We start from the raw sequence: 8242 nt of genomic DNA, 5'->3' as shown, positions 1-8242 counted from the left end.
GCTCTATTTATACAATCCCATGGTCCGCGGACCATGGGTAGGCCAACACATTCTAAATTAAATTACATTATTTTAGGGTGGACAACCCTAGACTCTTGCACTCCGCGCCCACATTTTGCGGGGTCTTTACATTACATTGACCAAAACTTCGGGCTTCAAGCACCAAAAACATGCTATGGGGGGATCTGCTACCCAACACCTATTACTTCTTCAAAGTCTCATGTATTTACAAATACATCTACCTAATCTTACCAAAAAAAATTTCAACCATCAATTCTTCTCTTGCAGTGTCTTCCCTTAGTCCTCCTTGCTATACATATACAACATCTAAGGGCAAAGGTGGAAAATACCTAAAACAAGTTTCAAAAGGGGACATAATGGTAGAAGTATGGACATATTTGTTATAAGAGTGTTGAATATAAACCAAATTTCCATCTTATGTCATTTGGAACTTATGCTTGTAACCTTTGAAAAGTTAAACTGATATCTTGTTCACTACTTTTACTTGCCCATTTGTTTGTGGATCGAAAGTTGTTAGTATATTCAATTTATTGTCCTTCTTCTCCCAAAGTGTAGTCCAAAAGACACTAAGAAATTTACTATCTCTATCTAATTTGATGATTTTTGGTATCCCAAAGTTCACCCAAACCTTTTCAAAGAATATTTTATGACTCCCATAGACAACCACTGGGGCATATTATTGTCTTTGCAAATTGTGTACTCTAAAAATTTTCCTTAAATTCAATTCTTACATCTTTGATACCATGAATAAAAATTACCAACATCCTTTAACAATAATCAGAGAATTATTTATCTACTTTGTCATGCATGCCCAATGCATTATACTATGAAATGCACACACACATACATCCTTAAAAGCACACTAAACATACACAAATTTTTTAACCATGCACAAAAATTTAAATACCTAAGATAAGCATAGAAAACATACAACATATTAAAAACACTTATATTTTAATGGAAACACCTATTGGCTACAAAACTCAAATGTTCCACCCAAACATAAACTACATTTCTTATACTATCTTATTAATGAGTCATCCTCGAGCTAGGGTTGTGATTATAATAGGGTAAAAGGATCCTGGAAGCCACTAAGGTCCATATAATACTCCAAAAAAGTAATAGGCCAAGGTAATTGACTCTAGTAGCCTCTAACCTATAGTTTCTCATCCCCTGTCAACCTACACTACCCAAGGTAGTGTACCCCCTTCTTTATACCCATAATCCATCAAGATGTACCACTACCCTTCCAGGGATTCCAACTCAAGTTGGTCAGGGAATATTAGAGCAGTATGGCTTCTAGAAGTTTCAAATACCCTTAGGAATCTCCAGGTACACTATAAGCATCATACCAAGGAAACCTACCTCATGCCCCCAATCCCCCTAGGATTATTAGGGTAACAATGTCACAAGGTGTAATATTCCTAACCCAGAATATTCCTCAAAACCCCAACAAAATCTCCAACCAAATATATGCAAATGATATAATAACCTAGAAATGATGAAATAATGGTGGAACAACATATAATAATGTAAACCCAGAAATATAAGCAGATACACAAGAAATGCAGAGAGAAATGCTAAGCCATTTTATTATAATGAGCAATAAAATGAGTACAAGAGGTGTTTAGACAAATGGCACCTCGACTTGCACAAGGCAAATGATGAAATACTCTCAGAATGACAAGAATGGCCTCTCTGCGTGGATGCTACTACTGCTGCTAGAAAACAAATGATGATTTGGGGCTGCTCCCCTCCTCGGAAAAAGCTGAAACTCTGGATTCGGGCTCTACTCAAGAAACCCAGAAAAACCCAGAAAGCTTTCCTGGAATGGCCGACCCCCAAAAAGCACCCCCTTGGGGTTCTGCACAGTTCCTCACTGCTCTGCGCTGCAACTGAATGAGATACTCCAGAAACCTGCCTGAAACCCTGCCAAAATCCTCCAATGAGACAAGAGCTGGACCCCTACTCAATCTCCCAGTAAAAATCCACCTGCAAGACCCCAATCCAGCACAACAACCAAACAGAACTGCGTCCCTCTCCTAGTGCTGCACAGTCCTCCAAAACGCTGCTAAAACGGCTATTGGAATGCTGATGAAACTACTGCTAAAACACCAAAGGAAATACCTTGCCCGATCAGGCACTTGAAGTCCCCCGGGGCTAAGGGTGAGATCTCCGAACGGAGACACTCGATGCACTAAACAGTGCTGCAGACTAGCTAAACAGCCAGCGTGCTCAGAAGTCAAAACGACTAGCTCAAAATGCACAAAAATGAATGATCCCAAATGAGGGGGTTCCTCTCTATTTTATAGCCTTTGCCTCTCACAATCCCTAGGCTCACTTTCTCCTGCGTGATCCCCTTCTTGCCATGTGTTCCTTCCCTCCTGCGCAATCCCTCCATGTGTCTGTGTGGGCCCCATTTCTGCGTCCCCCTTTGGCCCCCTTGGTTCCCCCTTAATTCACAACGTTGTGCTACCTAGGAAGTGACTTTTTATTCTAAAGTGAGTTATGTTCCCCCTTCCTCACTTTTTATTTACAAATAACAATAGAAGGCAAAAATCGAACAAAATCGAATATTCCAATTAGTCATAGCTAATTAGGAATATTACATAAGGTCACACCCTTCTCCACTCTAGGGAGTTGAATAACCGCCCTAGATCAGAATGAGAAAATGGAATTATGGAATACATCAAAACTTTCACTTTTATATTCATGTGCCTTTTTTGACAAGTGGCACTCAAGGAAGTCATTTTAATGAATTAGGATAAAACATATGTACTTTTGACTTTAGGCCCATTTTAATAATGTGTTAACCCCCTAGGCTTAAGGCCTTGGTCACTTAGCCCTATTGATATTTTTACCTGACAAGGGAAAATGACCAAAATTGAGAGGAAATCTCGTGGGGAACAAGAAATAATCCCCTAATTTTCATAGAGGTGGCACTCCTTTCTTGATAGATGGAAGATTTTTCTTCCATCCTTAAACAAATGTAATGGTTGAGTGCTAAAGGGAAAACCCAAACAAATCTTCTTACAAAGCTCTCATATAATCAATCTATTTGTAAAGCACACCATCTCATTCACAGAAAGAAAAGGGAATAAATATAAATACAAGATATTTTGTCTACAAGGTTTGCATATGAAAAATAAAAATAGTCTTCTCATGGAAATGATATTAACAATGATAATCACAACATAATACTTTTAAAAAGTAAAGTAAAGGTTGTGAGAAGATTGTCTTCTAGCATAGCCATAAGTAAAACATGACTGTCATTGAGCAAGACGAAAAGAAACAGACCATATTTATAAAGAACTTAACATGATATTTCTATTTAAACTCAAGGGGATGAAAGGAGTAACACACTTGCAATCTTAAGCTTAAAACTTAAATTCAAAAGATCAAACTAGCTATGAAATCTTGAGGTTTCTCTATGGAACCTACACTAAAAATATTTTAAAGGAGTTCATAACGTTTAGAAAATTAAAATGCATTTGTCCAAAATGGACTGAATTAAGCTCCCATGAATCATGTAAATAAAAAGACCTAGAAGATAAATTAGGAAAACAATTAGAAATCAACTATTGTGATTCAAAATGACTTTTAAATGGAAGGTTGGATGGTTGCTAAGTGAGAAGAATATACTAGAAGACTTAACTAGGAGGTTACTTTACTTACTATGTTGGAAAGGGGTTCTCTCTCCTTTTCTAAATGTTCTCCATATATGTTTACAAAACTCTCTTCATATTCTTTGAACTTCTTTACAACTAAGACTTTGGCCCCTTTTTGCTAAAATAATTAATTCTATCTGATAGATGTGACAACCCCACCCATGGTTCTCTCATAAAATGCATTGTAAATATTTTTACAAATATAAAAATTTAAAAAGGGGTGAGTCAAAGGGACACTAATTCTAGAGCTGAGCAGGAGGATTGCTTGCTTGGGATGTTAAGGTTTTCTTGTGTAAAAAATATGAATTGCTAGACAACCATTAAAAGTTAGTTGGTGCATGAATTTAATGAATTGGTTCTGAAAAATTGAATGAGCTACAAAGGAACATATACATGCCCATGCACTTGGGAACCTTCACAAGGAAAAATGGACAAGAAATTAAGAAGGTAACTATGTAGTGCAAGAAAAGGGAGGCCAGGGCAGTAAGTGCTATCTCAGGGAAAAAATGTCAGAGGAGGAAAAAAGAAGGGTATTCAAACTCATGCTAGAGGCAGAAGAGAAGACATGGAGGTGAAAAATAGAAAAACAAAGAAATCTGGTTCTATTAGCAGACATCGCAAAATGGAAGAGAAAAGAAGAGAAGGGGATTGGTTCTCTGGTTCCCTGGAGGCTGTGGGCTGAGTTGCTAGTCTCTGAAGCCCTAATAGCTTGGGTTCCCTGGAGGCTATGGGTTGAGATAGTATCCATGGAGCCCCGTAATAGCTTGGGACCCTGGAGGCCGTGGGTTGAGACAAAGTCTCTAGAGCCCTGTAACAACTTGGGTCTCTGAAGGCTGTGGGTTGGGATGAAATCTCTAGATCCCTATAATAGCTTAGGTTCCCTGGAGGCTGTGGGTTGAGATAGAATACTTTGGAGCCCTAGAAAGATAGGGAAGAGGCTAATACTAAAGCAACATCAAACGAAGACCTTTGGTTATGCCATTACTGCTATACTGGATTCTGGACTCCCTGGAAGGGAGTGAATCATTGTGTGTGCACTTGGGGTGAAGCAGAGAACCTGTGGACTTCCTGAACTAAGAAGATGGGAGTGTTCAACTAGTGGGATTAAGGAAGAGGTCCTCTGGATTCCATGCTTCAGTCGGCAGTTGGTGTTCTAATCCCTCAAGGAAGCCCCTCAGTCTTTGGAATCTGGCTTGGGGTTGATCGCTGCAAGTAAGTGTGGTTGCAGTTGTCTATGGTTGGGTGGAGAGTCCTTGTCCTAGACTCAATTGCCCTACAAATTTAAAAGATAATTAATATTTTGTACTTGCTTAACTGTTGATGAATTCCTGATGCATTTTGATTGAATTGGAATTGTATCTCTGGATGAAAATGGAAGTTAACCATGCATGAGCTAGTAGTCACACCTCTGTGTGGAGATGGATTTTGTGGTTATGACAAATATATACATGTAGATATATGTATGAGTTGCGTTTCTAAAAATATTTTTGTTGTTAAATGAATTGCTTAAGCGTGTGCCTATGGACTATAAAGAGGTGTCGTGTGAAACATTTTCTAATGTCATCATAACCTACAATATGCAACATAATGTAAATTGATATACTTGATAACAAAGATTATGCCACACCTCTACATTGGAATTTTGTTATGTATGAAATATATAACAATGTTACTAATAGTATATATGAGAATAACTTAAAGACACCATGACTACCACAAGCAGTGGAAGAATCTATAAGGACCTAGAATAAAACTTGGAAACCTTGGGCATACAGACCCATTTTATTATTATGAAACAATTACAAGGAGATTGCCTGCTTGGCAGGGTCTGTGGTTGCATACATATAATTATTCATATAGCTACAAGCTTGTGATTTTACACAAGAGGCATTGCTTAAACGCTGGAAGAGTTACTCTATCTTTTAAGTATAGGGATAGTTGAATTCCTTATGTCAAGGCTTAGTCAAACTTGCATTATTAACACCCTGGATGTCTTCTGCTAGCTTCCTAGTGTCATTGGTAGGGTACCATATGGTTCTGCACAACGCCATAGAGATGCTTGAGGCCTTGCATTGAAGTCAGAAACCCTTGGCATGTGGCAAGAGAGGTGAAGCCTTTCAAGGATTCACTGCAGGCCCACAACAGAGAGCGGTTGCAGGAGCACCTACGCCGGCATGCTGGGGAATTCCTTGCTTCGATACAGGAAATATAAAATTGCCAGGAACTCATTCGAAAGGCCTTACCAAGCTCAAGATGGGTAGCACTATGGGGTGTGTTAGCAAGCCACTTTCGTCACCACCACCACTAAGAGACGATTCCATTCATGGTGTTTATTGAACCCATGTGGCAAAGCCTTTGTTGGAATGACCAGTGAGAAGTGATCGGTGAGGAGTTGAAGTGAGCTCTCATGTTGTTAGTCAAAATCTAGATTAGACTCATAGCTCAAAGGTTGACATGGTTTCCTTGGTCTGGACATGGTATATTAAAGTGCAAGCTTAATGTGGCATAGGAGGGAAAACCTTAAACTTATAACGAAAAACTTGTGAACCTTATCCTCACACCAATCTAAACCCTAGATGTGGAGACTCTTCATTGGCGTGACCTGATTTTCCTTTAACGCGATTGGATGAAGAAGTGGCAGTGTTGCTCAGAACATCCATCCCAGAGGGATTAGCCAGAGACTTGTATTGCGCAACAAAAGGATTGAGCAAGATGATGTTAGCTGGGGATGAGTTATTTAACACGCAATCCCAGCAAAGGTTCCATTGGCTTGAGGTGGTGCCCATCGAACTACGCAACCTAGAAGATCTCGTTTGGTGGTGTCAAGAGAAAACAAGATGATGTCAGTTGTTGCAAGAGACTGGTGGATACATTATTGGTCGAGAGGATACCCTACCTGCCAGGTCTACCTAGTGGATACATTATTGGCTGAGAGGAGGTCCTACCTGTCAGGCCTACCTAGCGGGCTCCACTCAAAAGTGCAAGGGGGAGCAGCTAAGGAAAGTGACTGGTAAGAGCTTGTGGGATGGTGTAAGGTATGTTTGTGGAACTGTTTGCAATGGAAAAGGATGATATTGGTGGTAAGTGGGTCACATGTAGGTGAGCCAAAAGTTCTACAATTGGTTTAAGGTGGACCCAAGACATGTCATCTTGCTACTACAAACCTGGAGGAATGATGAAGGATGCGAGTGAGAAGGCATCAAGACAGGACAAGCGGGATGACATGTGCCCAACTGCTATGCAATTGGCGAAAGTTAAGTTGGTGGGGTCGGTCCAAGAGGGCCTCCATCTACACCAAGCATAGTGAGATTAGTGTGGAAAGGCCCACCTACCAAGTAAGCTTGATAGTTCTCATCCGGAGGTGCAAGAAGAGTGGAGAAGGAAAGGGTTGAGAGGTGATTAGTGGGATGACCTAGGTACAACCTCATGGAGAGGTTCGTCAACCCAACTGCCTCCCCATTGGTTAGGAGTGGCCCCTTTTTACACGTAAGCCCTTGGTCAATAAAGGGCCACTCTTCAGAAATCACCAGGATGGGAGAAATAGGCCAACGTAATATGGGTGTGTGGCAGGGCCTGCACTAAGGTTGACAACCTATTGGTAGGGAAATGGCCCTGCATGATAGGTCATCCCAACGGATCAACCCCAGACGCATCGAGAGGTGCAACAAGGAAAGAGCAAAGAAGTCAAGGTCGGGATGACGTGGGAGGTTACAACAACAATAAATTGTCAAATGGATGTGGGCCAATGGGAAGAAGGTTGTGCGGTCCCACCATCCTTGTAAGCCCAAAAGGGAGATCCCGGGGGATAATAAGGAACACACTTAGGAATCCCCAGGAGACGGTAAGCGAGGTGGCATGTCTAGTGGGACCCACCCAAGAGACATAAGGATGTTATGCTTAAAGGCATTGAGTTGATGTAGAGAGCAGAGGTCATTACATTTGACAGGGCACAATAAATGTATATATATATATATATATATATATATATATATATATATATATATATATATATATATATATATATATATTTATTTGTTTATTAGGTGTTAAAAGTCAGTCTAACTAATTAATTGCAGGTCTAATGGGTGTATTGATTTTAAGAGGTATAAGCTAGTAGTACCCTATTGAGCTGAGGTCGCAGGCATGAATGTGCAATTAATAATTGCTACTTCTTTGACAATTATGTGCTAATATGGATTGTTTTGTTGCAGGGGTGTACATAATCTGGCTTCTTATTTGTTGATAAAATTACATATTGTGTGATTAATGCATATGAATTATGAAATGTGGTCAATATTCTAACATGATTGTTTTGTCATAGCAAGGTTCTCCATGACAGCTCCATGGTGAAAGTTTCATGATTATTATGATGTTTAAATGATTATTACATGTAAAATCTAACAATGTGTGTGGTTGAGAGCACATCACAAGCAACATAAGACAAAGGAAATATAACAATATTGACTAGAATGGTTGAGTATAATTTTAATCAATCATAGCATGGAAGTGACTGGGTCAGAGTTAATGAAGAAGAAAAATCAGTGGAACAAGGG

The sequence above is a fragment of the Pinus tabuliformis genome, chromosome 4_1, assembly GCF_031772625.1.
Source record: "Pinus tabuliformis cultivar Carrire ecotype Pingquan chromosome 4_1, CPIR1, whole genome shotgun sequence".
Classification (NCBI taxonomy): Eukaryota; Viridiplantae; Streptophyta; class Pinopsida; order Pinales; family Pinaceae; genus Pinus; species Pinus tabuliformis.
Note: the sequence above shows the minus strand (reverse complement) of the source record.